This window comes from Lissotriton vulgaris, chromosome 5 (assembly GCF_964263255.1).
Source record: "Lissotriton vulgaris chromosome 5, aLisVul1.2, whole genome shotgun sequence".
Lineage (NCBI taxonomy): Eukaryota > Metazoa > Chordata > Amphibia > Caudata > Salamandridae > Lissotriton > Lissotriton vulgaris.
In genome coordinates, this window is record NC_141693.1 from 251,810,490 (window position 1) to 251,826,263 (window position 15,774).

The following is a 15,774-nucleotide window of genomic DNA, read 5'->3' on the forward strand; positions in this document are numbered from 1 at the left end:
GAGACGCGCATAGAAAATAGACACGCACAGTAACACAGTACACACAGTAACACAGGACACACAGTAACACAGCACACACAGACATTCGCATAGAGAAACTTACAGAAATTGACCAGCGCAGCGACAGCATCACATGCGCGTGCGCACATGCAAACACACACAAAATACAGACAAACAGAAACATAGTACACACATGCACATACAGACATTTGTATAGGAAAACTCGCAGAAACCGGCTTGCACCGTAACAGGCTCACTTGCGCGCACACCACACACACAGGCACTCACAGACAAGCACATACAGGCATTCAGAGTTACACACACATATATGCAGATATACTCACATAGATGCACACGGACATACATACAGAAGAGAACACACAGTTACAATACTAACATGAAAAGCTAAGAAACTGCGAAACTCCAACATCTTGATGACAACCGTAAAGAATAGTGACAAATATTTATCACAAGTACAGTAGCCTGAAAACAGACTTCATAAATTGTTTCTGACTGTGCCCAGCCCCCCTGACATCTCCCAACACCAGCCCACATGAGAATTTTACAGAATGGGATTGAAATCCCCTGCATAGATGGTGCCTCCACACCAAACATTGGCCAGCCCTCACCGCACTTTGAACCTTTGAAAGATCCGTGGTTGAAGAGAATCGAATTCGCCATATTTTAAATATATACCTAACCTCTTTGGTCGTGTAGCCCTTTGCTAATAAGGCCGCACAGCAGATGGTAATGCATATGCAATTATTCGCAGAGGGGCCGGGCCACCCACTTTTTGCTTCACTGTCTCCAATGCAAAGCGAGAACAGGCCATAATGTACAACACCTAAGAGAAAATGACATGTCGCCAGGCCGGTGTGTGATGGAGGGGGGCGGCGGCTGGGGGGTGGCGAAGGAGGTGGAATGCAGATTTACTTCTGACGTTAATCTGGAGCCGTCCCTGCACGCTTGATTTACAGTTCGGGGGGAGTCTATTGTGTCGAATGATCCTCGTCTAATTTGGCAGCGATAAGGTGGGCTGGTAGCTGTAAAAGGCTGATAAATTTGTAATTACTGCTGTTTTAAGTAATAAATATTAAGGGACGCTGGGGTTCATATAACTGTAAATAATTAAGCATCTTTTCTTTTCATTTCCCCCCTTTCCATCTGCCGGTCCTTCTGGAAACATAATGTTTTCGCTCAGAGGCGGAAGGCGGTGTGGCTTTTGAATACCTGTTGGGTGCGAAACTAAAACTAGGGGGCAGATGTATCAAGCCTTTTGCGACTCGCAAAAGGCATTTTAGCATTTTTTCATATGCATCAAAAAATCGCAAAATAAGGAATCGCAATAATTTGCGATTCCTTATTTTGCTGAAGCATTTAAGGAATCGCAAATTTTGCGATTCCTTAAATGATATGTATGTAACTTTTTGAAATTGCGAATTTGTATTAAGAAATCGCAAATTACCACCATCTTGTAGTTGCTGGTAATTTGCGATTTCTTTAAAAAATGCCCTATTTGGCATTTGTGAGGGTGGCATGTGACACACATACATGCCCATAGGGCATGTATGTGTGCCACATGCACACACATGTAAATTTCAGGGGTGCAGCAGGGTGTCTTTGAGACACCCCTGCACCCTTGAAATAATTCTCAAATTGCGATTAGCAAATTTTGAATTCACAATTTGAGAATTATTGCACTATCATTCCTATGGGCCTCCTAGCCCATAGGAATGCATTGGAAATTATTCCTTATTTGCGAATTCGCAAAATGCGAATTCGCAAATAAAGAATATTAAGGAATTGCAAAAAAATTGCGATTTTTTACATACATTCCATTTTGCGAATTCTAAATAGCGATTCGCAAAAAATCGCTATTTAGAATTCGCAAATCGGAATCTTGATACATCTGTCCCTAGGTGTGCTAAGCCCAAATACACTGGGACATGGACGCTGGGACAGGGAGTCATGTACGCTGGGACAGGGAGTCATGTACGCTGGGACAGGGAGTCATGGACGCTGGGACGGGCAGATAGGGACATTGGGTCAGGAAGATTTGGACACTGGGGCAGTAAGACACGGACACTTTGGCAGGAAGACACGGACACTGTGGCAGGAAGACACGGACACTGTGGCAGGAAGACACGGACACTGTGGCCGAAAGAAAAATACACTGGGGCAGGAAGACACAGACACAAGTGCAGGAAGAGACAGGCACTGCACGAGTGAGGAAAAAAAGTTGCCCATATTTTGAAATATGATCACCTGAGCAAACTGTAAGGCGCGAGAGACAGCATGTATAGCACCGATATTAATTGAAGAAGGTGACCTGTACCCTGACACTACTTTGAAAACACATATAGAAATGGTGAAACGGCTCTTAAACAAAATTCAACAGCCCACAAAGACACACCTAAACTCATCTGGGAAGCTCTCTAGCTCATTTGAAAACGTTACCTTGTTGAGTCTAAAAGTCTCGTCTCCTGAGCGAACAAAATAGAAAGCAGCTTCACATCCGGTCCGGGGAGGAAACCTGGTAGGGCGAGGGCTGCCCGCGCATGTGCAGTGCCTACAACTTTGGCGTGCCCTGCGGCTGGTGTTGTGTCCTCTCTTCTTCAACAGGGTGCATCGGTGACCCCGAAGGACTGCGGTGGAAGGGTGGTCCCGGAAGTGTCGGTGCTGTGGTGGAAGTGCCGGGGTGACCTTCGTGAAGAGCCTGGAGTTGGCATGGGCACCGCGCACCAGCGAGGGCCTGGCATGGAGGTCGCGTGCTGAACGGGCGCTCCGGCAGCCAGGGCTCCACGCCGCTTGGGAAGGGGGTGACATTTGTGGTGGTCGGTGAGAAAGTGTCCTGCACACCAGATAAAAATTACTTCGGTGTGGAAGCGACTGCAGCGCGTGGGCAAGCAGGCCTCCAAGTTCCAGTTTGTGGCCTCCTACCAGGAGCTGATGCTGGAGTGCAACAAGAAATGGTAAGTCTCGGGTGTGGTAGTCGTGGGGTAGGGGGTATATCTGTATGGAAGAATGTGAAGTTAAAGCGAACTGTGGGCAATGATCAGCGCTATCGACGTGAAATGAATATGATTCGTTTTGTGGGTTTTTGCTGGCAGGTAGCGCCTGTGTGCATGCAGCGCCTGGGTGCATGTAGCGCCTGGGTGGCCCTGAGTGGTGTAATCACAGGGGCTGTACGCGCGAAAGTGAAACAGACAGGAGATGTGCGCGTGGCTGTACACGCAAAAGTGAAACTGCATGCTGACTTGCCTGTGGGAAGCGGGACAGGAGATGTGCACGTGGCTGTACGTGCGTGTCCATAGACCACAATCACCAAAGCCCTGTGCATGCTCCGGTCTGTACCGCAAGAGAGGCAAGTCGATAACAAAAAGTCTCACTGGCGACAGCGATTCGCGCTGCGTCGCCAGGTGCGATACTTAAAAAGAGCACTTAGCTGCGAGGTCTTTCTTAGTGGTAGGGAAGGTGAGTAGTCCGATAAGAATTCTTCAGACACTTTATTTCAGCCAAGAAAAAAATGAAGAAAGGAAATTACGCGCTGATTCTACGTGTGGAGAATCACCTCCGTGAAACAAAACACTGCAAAACAAGCCGGGCTTTGAAAGCGCTCTAACGCGGGTGTTAGTTTCCTCCCATGCTAACAGTACAGAGCAACAACACAAAGGATGGAAGACGAGCCTTTCAAGCGGCTCAACAATGCATACTACGCTTTCCTTTTGTTGCGTCTTTCGTATGCTAAAACGAAGAAATGCGGGATCCGAGCCCTTCAAGCGGTTCGCCGACGTGCACCAGCTCTTCAATGAAGAGGAAGGTTCCGCGGGCAAAAACGTTCTCAGCGACCATTGGGTCGAGCCGTGAAATGGCACCAAGATGCGCTTCTGCGCGTTGGGGTCGTCTAGATCAGCGGTCTCGAGGCGATGCGGATTCCATAAACAGAGATCGCATCTGCGGCTCAGGGCAGGATCTAATACGGGGAGAATGGAACGCAAAAGGTAGATACCTTTGTGTCGCCTGATTATTCAGGTCAAGCTTCTAGGAGAAAGTTGCGCAATTGACAAGCACCGGGCAGCCTATGGGCGGTGCTTAAGTAAGTTTCCTGCTAATGAGCCAGGTGATGAGTCCCACAGTATTATGGGAGATGTAATGCTAGCAAATCACGCATACTAATAAACACACACACTCTCTTGCGTAATGTGTCCCCAACTGCAACCGGGTTGTGATTGGCTTAGGGGAGTGGAGGGAAGGTGCCTGCTTCCTGTTCAGGAGAGAAGCAGAGACGACTGGAACCGGACCGGGCCGGTGAAGGTAAGTTAACTTTTTTTTTAGTTAACTTTTTTTTTATTAAACCTCTCCCGTCCCCCCACCCGCATGACCCACTGCCCCCCCCCCCCCCCCACCTCCCTCCATCCACGAGTCATGCCGGCCATGACTGCACTGCAGCTCAGCAGGTTGCGTAAGTTTGTCAGTCTAAAAAGTGCGGTGGGGTTCAAAAGTTTTGGGAAATACTGGGTTACAGCACAAAGTCTACAATTTATTGGAAATTCAACATTCCCATAATTTATGAAACGGCAGGCGATCGAAAAGTATGGTTCTCACCATCCCAGTAGCTTTTCCATTCACTTGTCTGCATTCTGGTATACATCAGCAGACGCCTGGCTCTGGGCTAATCACGCGAGGTTAGGGACACCAGCATGGCTACTCAGCACCTAAAGATCGCAGTCAGACGGTGATGGTCTTGCAGGCTATGATTATTTGAAGTGAAGCAGAATACTGTTACATATGAGGGAAGGTGATGGGTTCCTGCATTTTAGATAAACCACCGAAGCCCGCCAGCCGTGGGGGTTGCTTCAGTTTGTTATTCCAAAAGTGTGCTGTTACTCTAACAGTGTGGGAAAACAAGGGTTCGGAGCACAAATGCTGTCAATTACCGAACACATTGCAATCATATGTAAGAAGGGGCAGGTAATTTTGCTCATATGTTTACTCCATGTCCTCAAATCCACAAGCACTGGTAAACTTCTTTGCCACTCTGGTATACCCCTAGCAAATGCTGACTATGGGCTACATACGCAGGAATGGGTCACCAGCACGCCGACACAGCACCGGAAGAGCGCAGTCAGACTGATGGGTTGCAGGCACTAAGGTCTTGAATGTAGCAGAAGAATAGGAGTACCCTTAGGGGCCTCAGGCATCATCCCCTTGTGGTTAGACCTACCTTGGTCTAGGTTTAGGTGAGGAGGCTCAATTGGTTTCCTCATAAGGACATAAAGCAGCTGAAATGCAATACATGTCATAGGACTCCTATGGAGGAGAGGGCCATGCCTAAGGTGCTAGCTCTGGAAGGTGGGGGTGCCATCGCTCATCGGTCTCCACCCTGTCCCCGCCCAATGACCCGCCCGGGGGTTGGGCCATATTTCACTTGCTGGCGCTGCATGGACATCAGTTTGAACCCTCAAATTTGGGACTCGCCAAGTAGGGGGGGGGGTAAACTAGGGCTTAGTCAACCCCCAGATGTAACTGCACATAACTGCACACTGTGAACATGGATTATTTCACCCGGAACTGTGCTTACAAAGAGAGCAGTAGTTTTAAATTCACTATGAGGTAATATTTCTTGCTGGCGCTGGACTTCCATACAATTGTAGGTCAGCGAGTAGAGAAATGGGTATTGTGTGGGCCATAGACAATAATTTGTGAACATATATACTGATAGCCTTGGCGTTGAACTCCACTATGCTTAACAGTGAATCCTGAAATCAGGGCCTGGGCGGTGAGGGGTAAATACAGGGCTTAGCCCACCCCCAATCAGAAGGCCCATGTTGGCATCAGACATGGACTGATTCATGCCAACGCTATGGGGTACTGGAGGAGGACAGGGTCACCTGCTTAAGGTGGGCATGGACTTGTTCTTGTTGGACCTGGAAGAAGCTCTGGTAACAGCGGGTTGTAAGTGAAGAAAGTTTCCTGCCTGGGTAGGGGTGCTCTGCATCTGATGGCTGCCACATCCAGAGGTGTGGGGGAGTTACAGGGCGATCCGGAGGCTGAATGGAACATAGAGGTGCCCTCTTCAGGAGCACAATAGGGGTGCATATGCCAAACAACCCCAGGACCCTGGAGGAAAACGACTGCGCACCGCTAGTCCTTTGGGAGGTTGTAAACCTGCCTGGACACGCGCCACCCCTAAAAAGGCATAAGTAAAGGGATGGACTGGTGGTTCACAGAATTTAAGGGGGATAATCTCCACAAAATGGAAGCACCGATTGGGTTGGCTACAGTGCACTGGGCTATTCAGGCAGGTAGGGTAGCTTAGGTTAGTCACTGCTGCCCGCCCTTGGATCACCTGTAAGTTCACCCACCACGTTGGCATATTTCTTATATGAAAGAAACCTGCAGCAATAACAAATGTCTTTTGTGTTTATTTTATTGCTGTACATGCTATGTTCTTCATGTGGGGTGAGGTTGCCTATATTGGCACAATGTGACATTCATTTTGTGCTGTGTTCGAGTCAACTTTCAGTGCAATAACCGTTTGTGCTCAGTTGATTGACATTATTCCTTGCGCTGACTTGCCTCCCGCAAACATCTGTCCTATAATGTAACCCTGGTCCTTTATGTGTGCCAGTCTGGCACACAGACGTGAAGCCGATTATATAAGGGAAACAGCGAGAAACTAAAGAAACTGAAGAATTCGAACCGGAGAAGGAAGGTGAGGAGGAGCACAAGATGGCGACGTGCAGAATGCAGGCAGTAGCCCACTAAGGAACACAGCTAGTACGGAACAGTGGAGGACAAGCCGTGAACCACAAGCCCGGGACCAGAGCCAAGCAGAACGTCCAGAGCAGCAGAGGAGAGCGGGTAAAGGAAAGAGGCTGCTCCAACGTCGCAGCGTGGATGCAACCAGACAAGCGAAAATGAAAGTGCGGCCATCTTGACCAAACAGACCGACGGCCGCGAAGGGGACAACCCCAGCAGGACGGGGAAGAGGCAAAGACACAAGCCAGACGAGCCCCAGGCAGAGCTCCGACGGGAGAGCTGCCGCAGCCGACAGGTCGGGAGTGAACGGGCGGCAGGTGAACAGGCAAACAATGGATACAGTAGGGGAAAGAACGCGCAGGTACGTGCCAAACGCAGAGCAGCGGCAAGCGTAGAGGCCCAGGAACCCGCAAGCAACCAGGCATACCCGCAACAAAATCAGCGGCCCCCTAAGCCCAGACCTGAACCCACTATGCGAGCAGCACTGTAACGTGCCGGGAGGGCGGCCATCTTGGTGGAGGACCACACAGGCAGGGTGAGCAGGGGCGCGAGCAGCGAGGGGAGAAAGAGCACAAACAGAGCAGCGAACCAAGGCAAACACAAGCTGCAGGGCACGGAAATACCACGACAAGCAGAACGTATCTCAAGCCATCTAGGCGGTGCAAAGCAGACCCCCTGAGCTGGCGGGAGCAAAGACAAGAACCAGGACGGTCAAGTGGCCAAGCAGATTCCGCGAAGAACCTGCACCCGCGCAGAAGAAGACCACAACGAAAGGTACGAAAGAGGACCCTACAAAACAACAAAGAGAAGGCAGATTCCACACGCATTTAGTCAGAAGGGGTTTTGAAACAATGGCAGGACGCGAGGACAAAAACACCCACGACACAAAAAAAGAAGCTCATCTAGCAAAACTCACAAAGGGAAGCGAAAACGAGAAACCACCATGACCACACAACTGCAGACCAACATAAGCACAAACCTTAAAATAGTATCCCTCAACGTGAAGGGCCTCAATCACCCCGTCAAACGTAGGAAAACTCTAGACTACCTAGCGAAACTGAAAGGAGATGTGTATGTACTTCAGGAAACTAGACTCTCGGAAGAGGATGCAAGACGCCTCAAAGCTAGATGGATCGGCGAGGTCTCCTGCTCACCAGCCAAACACAAGAAACGAGTGGTCATCACCATAGTAAGCAAGAAAGCCAACATGACTCTAGACAACGCCCACACAGATGATGAAGGCAGACTACTATTAACGAGCCTAAAGAGAGGGGAGGAAACCATACATGTAGCAAACGTTTATGGGCCCAATGCAGACGACAAGGAATTCTGGCACAGCGTAGGAACCAAACTAGAAGGACTACCCCAAGAAGACCTCCTCCTAGTAGCGGGAGACATGAACCAAGTCCTAGACCAGTCCACTGACAGGCATCCATACTGACCAAGCCACGACTCCCAGAACCAGCACATCCTCTAAGATGTGCACCAAGCTGCAACTTAGGGACCCATGGAGGCTACAACACCCGGAAGCAAGAGAATACACCTTCTACTCACACCCGCACAACTCATACAGCAGAATTGACTACATCCTGATGTCAGCCACACACACACACCTGATCGACCAAACGGTCTTAGCCCCAATCACCATTTCGGACCATGCACACATATCGCTATCTATGAAAGGAAGACTCAACGATACAACCGGCTGCAGATGGAGGCTCAATAGTGACATCCTACAACATCCAGACAACATAGCACAAATCGAGGAAGCCATAAAGGAATACCTGGAACTCAATGATAACGAGGATGTAAACAAAGGCACCGTTTGGGATGCACTAAAGGCCACACTCCGGGGCAAAATTCTAAGCATCAAAGCCAGAATGAATAAGAACAGAAACAAGAAAATAGCCGAACTAGAAGAACAAATAGGGGACCTAGAGAGAGGACACTGCGCTAACCTGACCGACAAGAACACACTGACAACACTAACGAAGAAAAAGCACCAGCTAAACAAGATTCTGAGCGAAAGAGCGGGCACATGGATCAGCAAATTCAAAGCCATAAACCTCTGCTCTGCTAACAAAGCAGGGAAACAGCTAGCGTCATACCTGAAGGCGAAACAGAGGCAACATTCAATTGCAGCGATAACGTACAAGAAAAACAAATCGCAAACAACCAACAAAGGAATCCTAGAAGTCTTCAAACAATTCTACCAGGAGCTATACAGCGCCAACAGGAACCTAGCGGCGGACGGTGGAGCGGAGCTACTGAGCAGAATTACTCTACCAACACTGACAACGACCCAGAAAGAAGCACTAGAAGGAGACATCACAGACGTAGAGATAAACACAGCAATAATGTTCTCCCTCTGGATCTCAGGTCCCTACCCTCCCTACAGAAATTCCGAAGTGCCCTTAAAACTCGCCTCTTCCTGCAAGCCTATGTGTAAGGATGATGTTTCCATTTTTTAGATGTTATTGTTAGGCGCCTTGATACCTGCGGGTTATTGTTTTGCGCATTATAAATTTTTATCAAATCAATAACAATGGTCAAAGCGAACAAGGCACCAGGGCCCGACAGGTACACAGCGGCGTTCCACAAGAAATTCCTCGAACAACTGAAACCCACCCTGGCAGAGGTGTTCACCCACTGCATCCACGAAGGTCGCATGACGGAATCCATGGCGGAGGCCAACATCATCGTGATCCCAAAAGAAGGGAAAGACCCCCAACACCCGCATAACTACCGACCAATATCACTCATAAATGTAGACTGTAAAATCTATGCAAAAATACTAGCAAACAGACTAAACACAGTCCTTTCCCACCTCATTCACAACTCACAAGTAGGATACCTCAAAAACAGACTGTCCCAAGACAACACGAGAGTACTCTGCCACCTCATTAACCAAACAACGCACAGTGCAGATCCTGCAGTAATGATAGCGCTAGATGCGGAGAAAGCTTTCGACAGGGTCTGCTGGCCATTCCTCAACCTGTGCATGGAGAAATTTGGTCTAGGCACCAAGTACCGAGGCATGGTTATGGCACTGTATAACAGACCGAAAGCGAGGGTTGTTGTGAACGGCGGCACATCAGAGCCACTAACTCTGGAAAGAGGTACAAGACAGGGCTGCCCTCTATCCCCGGGCCTCTTCCTACTAGCCCTAGAGCTACTACTAACAATGATAAGGGAGAACCCGGATATAGCGGGAGTCCAAATTAAGAGCAAGACAGTGAAACTGGCAGCGTATGCAGACAATGTCCTAATCACAACAAAGAACCCAGCCACATCCATCGCGGCATTGATGAATTCCATAGAAGAATACGCAAGAGCATCAGGTTACAAACTAAACAGGGACAAATCAGAGTGCAAATCCATGAACGTGCACACAACAAGAGCGGTACTAGGCAACTCAGGCTTGGCATGGCAAACAAAACCCCTTAAATACCTGGGCCTACTCTTCGGTAGGGACCTCAAAACAACCCTGGAGCATAACGAGGAAGCTATCCTAAAGTAAATAAAGGAAAGACTAGACCTATGGTCCCCCAAATACATCAGCTGGTGGGGCAGGGTGGAGACAATCAAGATGATGGTGACACCAGCTATCAACTACACGCTCAGCATGCTGCCCCTGACAATGACAGAAGACTTCCACAAAAAGCTTTACAAACTGATAAACAGGTTCATATGGAAGGACAAGAAACCCAGAATCAGCCTACAAAAACTGAGGCTCAACAAAGAACTCGGGGGACTGAACATTATGAACTTTAAAAACTTCCAGTCCGCCTGCCTAGCTAAACAAGGAATGTTCTGGATCACCAACGTGCAGGACAACAAGCCGGAGTGGCTAACACTTGAAAGAAACATCCTAGGGGGGGGGTGAACCCAATAGGAATGCTCACAGCGAACAAACACCCCGCCAGACATGACCCCATCATTAAGCACACCATAACAGCCCTGCTGCAAGTAGACAAACAAATGGGACAACGGATCAGAGGAACCAGCTTGGAATCAATCTGGTTTAATACAAGAGTCCAATACCAAGGGAAGGAGATGCACAACGAGGCCTGGACCAAAAAAGGGATCACCACCCCAGCGCAACTGGAAAAAAAACACTCCCCAATCACGTTCCAGAACCTCCAAGGGTCGCACAACCTACCAGACATAGAATTGTACACGTTCCTCAAAATAAGAACAGCCATCACCAGGGCGAACCTAAACAAAGAAAAGCCCACCATCATACAGTACATGAGCAACCTCAACAAGGCCGGACACCAGACAGCGCAGATCTACAAACTCCTGAGCCCCAAAACATCTACACTGAATGCAAAACAACAAACTCCTGGGAGACACTATACACAAGACATCTCAGTGAGATAGAAAAGAGTAGGCTATGGAAGTCAGCCACAACAAATAAAGTCACGCCACAACTCGCACAGACAAAATACTGGCTCTTACACAGAGCCTTCTGGACCCCTGCCAAACTTGAAAAAGCCGGCATAAGAGACAGTGACACACACTGGAACTGCCAAAGGAAAAGGGGCAGCCTAGAACACTTCATTTTCGAATGCCCAAAGGTCAGAACATACTGGACAAGAGTGAGCAAGCTGATCAACACTGTCGTAGGGAGGAACATACAACCAGGCTTTGTAGGGCTAGCCACCGCATTCATGGCACCAAACTTAGAAAGCAAGGAGGAGGGTGACCTAGTAGACATCTTACTTACAGCAGCAGTTAAAACCATACTAGCAAAGTGTGGGCGGCCCTAGATGCACACCTGGAGTCACACCAACCCCCCCCCCCCCCCATGCTCTTTCTTTTCTTTCCTTTCTTTTCTTTCACCTTCTCCAGGGGGAAATCAGCCGCCTTACTATGTATACTCGAGGCAAACATGTGACCAGTGAAACACCAAGACCCCCCTGTAAACCCGCCCCCCCCCCCCTCATTACTCTTGTACTGTATTGGAAATCTTCTAAATAAAAAAACTTTTTGAAATAAAAAAAGACAGAATATATACATATTCAAGTCTGTGATCTTTTGTTTAACCTTCTCCCTTCGTTTTATGAGCACTGTTCAGTAAGCGGCTTTTTGACAAGAACTTGGGCTTGTATTTCAAGAAGGCTATGAAAAGAGGGTGACGCCTCCCCGTCCACATAGGAGGAAGGAAATAAGTCTGCAGTGCAGTTTTATCGGAGTCCTGTCGATTTTTACAGGACGAGAGTGAAACAGGAGGGAGAGCTCTGTATTCTGAGAGGTAGTAACGCGCAATTCTTTCCCGCAACGGCTAGGAATGTCTCAGTTGCTTTTGGCTGTCTTAGGAAGTCAATGTTGCATCCACCCCACCCTAATATAGGAAGTGGAGTTGCTTCCTCCATGACGGGACAGAGAATGACCGCTCTGACGCCCTCCCATCTGCACCTGTCAGCTGGGAAGCTGCTGGTACCGCACTGGCAGTGAACTTGGATCATAATTGTCGATAAAAGTATCTGTGCCACCTGCCACGTAAAGTGACGTTCAATAACCTTCAAAGACGGGGTTAAAGTAAATTCCGTAAAACAAGATCTCAGTTCATATATGACCCCGAGTATTGCCAGGAAGTAAGTCATTTCCTGGAACAGTTTTAGTCGCCGAGCCAGACAATCAGCGACTTCGCTTCGTATAGTGTAGCCTAGAGAAAATGAATGCATGCATGTATTTCAACAGACCTGATATCGGCAGGAGACGCCAGATTTTTTGAAGCTAAACATGTCTTTCTTTTGGTTGTCTACAGCCTGAAATGGTCTCTAGCTAAATAGAAATCAATGGGCAAAATAAGTTCTCCCGATTTCCTATTTTTTTAATCTCCCACTGTCCTGTTCTAAAATGTTGGCATGAATGTATATGGTATTTCCATAGCGCGAGCCCTGGCAAAAAGTAGTGGATATGCCGGCTGGTTATTAGGGACTACAATAATAAGCGTAGGAGATGGGAGAATACAGGGACATAGTAGCCACCAGTAGTACAACAGGTGCTCTGCGCCCAGGGATGCTAGGGGTTAACTGCACCAACATTGTAGTAAACTTCAGGTCGTTGTTTTCAATGATCCTTTACTTCTAGCTTGTGACTGCGAGACTGTTCTGAAGCAGCACAGAAAGGCTGCTGCCTCATGCACCAGTTGTTTGTGCCCACACAAAGCATTAGGCCCCATGTAGTGCTCAGCAGGCTTAACCCTTGCCCTGCCTTAAATCATGTTGATTGTCAGGCAGGGTCAGGTTGAGGGTAGTATGACTGGTGCCGAAGTTGAATTGGGGGGGAAGGGGGTTTCACTTGTGGAGATTTGCAGGTAATAATACATTCAAACGCTTTACCCATTCACATGGAAAAGGATGTGGCTTTAGGCCAGAGCTACAGAGAAGTAGGTTTGAGTCCCAGCGTCTGTTTAACGTCCTGTGATTCTGGGCAGATCACCTTATTTCCCTGTGCCAAAATAAACCCAAATCCGACCTTTTGTAATGTAATTGGCAGGGTATCCATGTAATACGCTTCCAGTTCGTGCTGTATATACAAACAAGCATTTGCAATGCAATAGGTCTCGCATTTACGCAAGTTTGAGCTATTGACATTGAAAATAACAATGTCTTTTATTTTTGTTTTTAAACATAAATAAAAGGCATTGTCATTTATAATGCCAATAGCTTAAACTTGCGTAAATGCGAGACCTATTGCATTGCAAATGCTTGTTTTGGTAGGCACGGAGTGATTAAGTGATTTGCCCACAATCACAGGATGATGCGCAGACGCAGAGACTCGAACCGGGATCCCCAACTCTTAAGTCAGCCACATCTTACTGAACACTGAAGTCATCGGGGTGAAACTAGATTGAAACTGTCGGCTGGGAGAAGAGACCCACAAAGAAACTCAAAAAGTATTCGCCAGGCAAGACCGAAAAAACGCTGCTTAGCTCCTCGTTTGCGGCTCACCACACTCCCTCCCCTAGAGACCCTGGGGTGGAGGGGCTTTAAAATAATGCCCCTGTAGCAGTGGGCTTTTTAAGATGAGAATAGAGAATGTCCATGTTTGGAAAATGAAGTCTGTTGGCACGTCACAGATGTTATCACATTTATCTTTCGCTAAGCCCTGCACACTTAGTGCAACAAAATTGGTAATGTACATTTAAGTACTGAATATACACACATTGCGTTTACATGCAAGCAGTAGAAAATAGGACACGTTACACATCATATCTGTAGTAACATTAATCAAAATTAGAATCTGATAGTAACATTAGGCATTTCAGAGGTGCATTCAAAAGCACGCACTCATCTCTTCCTATTCAGCAATACCCAGAGGCAGCCTGCATGAAGAAATAGAAATTGTACATCCAGAACTGCATATTAACGCACCAGTAATGCACTCGAAGTGACATTCGGCATAGGACACCGTTCCTCACATCTCTTCTCATACATAGGGGCCCTTGCACACTCTAGCATAGTCTGCCCTGCACATGGAGTAGCAATCAACAGTGCAATGAACCTTGTACATAATCACTGCACATTGAGAGACACCATACAGTGCTGCACTTTGCATATAACAAACTTGCTACTGCGTATGCAAAGGTTTATACACATTCTTTAGTGCACAAGAAACTTGCCGTTTAGCAAGATACACGCACGCAGAGAGTTCAGTATGAACGTGCACTGCAGAGTGTTTGCAGTATGCCAATGCTTAAGTAATGGGACTATGTCAGGCCAAACAAAGATGGCGTGGGCCTGTCCATAAGGGCCATCCTAAAAGCAGACAAGGATGTAACCAAGAGACCAGATATCCATTCACGTTTACCATAAACGGTGACGCGAGCCAATAGGAAACCGGGGCAGGGCTTCAAGTCCCTTCCGAAACTGTATTGATTCTAAAAGGCCGTTGCATGGCGAGAACAACACATGCGCGCTGCTAACGCCAGGCGAGACAAAAAACTGTCTACAGCAGCGAAGCCAAGTAACAGTCGCCCTGGTGGTGTGCCCTGCACAACACATATCAGTCAGGCTCTTCCAAGTCAGATGTGAGCAGCTCACTTAGTCCTGGTGCTGCGTTTCACAGTTTTACTCGTGTAATTGCAGTCATGCAATTAAAAGATAAAATGGACAAGTATGTGTCTCTGCATGCAACATATAGACTGGTACGGGGTCTGCCTGCAGGGGGTGACGAGCTGGGACTGTTTTCAGCTGCCACTGCAAGGGCACCTTCAAGCATGGCTAGAAGCCCAATTGTACAGCAGGGGCCCACAGACCTGAAGGGACGCTATATCCTGATTATTGCTGTATTTCCAGTTTCAAGCCAAAGCACTCATTACTTACCGTGCACTGGGGCCCATGACACACTTGCTTTGGCACTGTTTATAGGGATCTTAGAGTTTGAATCTTGAAGAAACTCTGCTCCAACCTATAGTGGATGAAAATAAGCAACACTCCGATCCAGATGTTGGCCTTCTTAAATTGTACGGACTTATGACATTTGTTAATGTAACTTGATTCAGTCGTGTTTCTGAGTTATATGTGTAGTACTTGGTTGAGACATACAGCTCCCAAAATCATGTTCATTCTGATCAGAAAATACCATTTATTACAATAACAAATGCTTTATAAAGGCATTTAGGTAATGTATTATTATTTTATGAAAATGTCCACAATTTTCGAAATCCTGTGTGATGCCTCGCATTGCAAGTCGTGTCTGGCAGCACGTGCGCGACAGAAGTCCAAATTTGCATTAGCATCAGGGAAAACATGATTATATGATATATGTAAATACTATTAGTGCACCATTGTTCCTTAGCCACTTCCTGACACATGAGTGACACAAACACGAGAAAGGATTAACGCGGCAAAGAAGGCACATTGGCAAGCTGTCGACATGAAACATGACTTTAGGAGGCATATCTGTTTGAAGAAGCGCGCTGTAGGTAACTCTCTCTAATATTAGACGTGCCCTATTATTGTCGGACGAAGATGGCACTAAGCATGCATTAAGGATTAA

The 15,774-nt window shown here is 47.5% G+C and overlaps 1 protein-coding gene across 4 annotated transcripts in view; it reads left to right on the plus strand.

Annotated features, from left to right (window-relative positions):
• Positions 1-4,225: 4,225 nt before the first annotated feature.
• The window catches only part of LOC147710628 (F-box only protein 6-like), a 208,027-nt gene continuing 196,478 nt past the window's right edge, over positions 4,226-15,774 (plus strand). The window contains exon 1 of one of the 4 annotated variants that reach the window (XM_086921306.1): positions 4,226-4,314. The gene's annotated coding sequence lies outside the window, so the exon portion shown is untranslated. Of the gene's footprint in view, positions 4,315-11,866; positions 12,020-15,774 lie in introns of those variants that run through there. The other 3 variants (XM_086921305.1, XM_086921304.1, XM_086921307.1) reach the window with 3 other exon arrangements.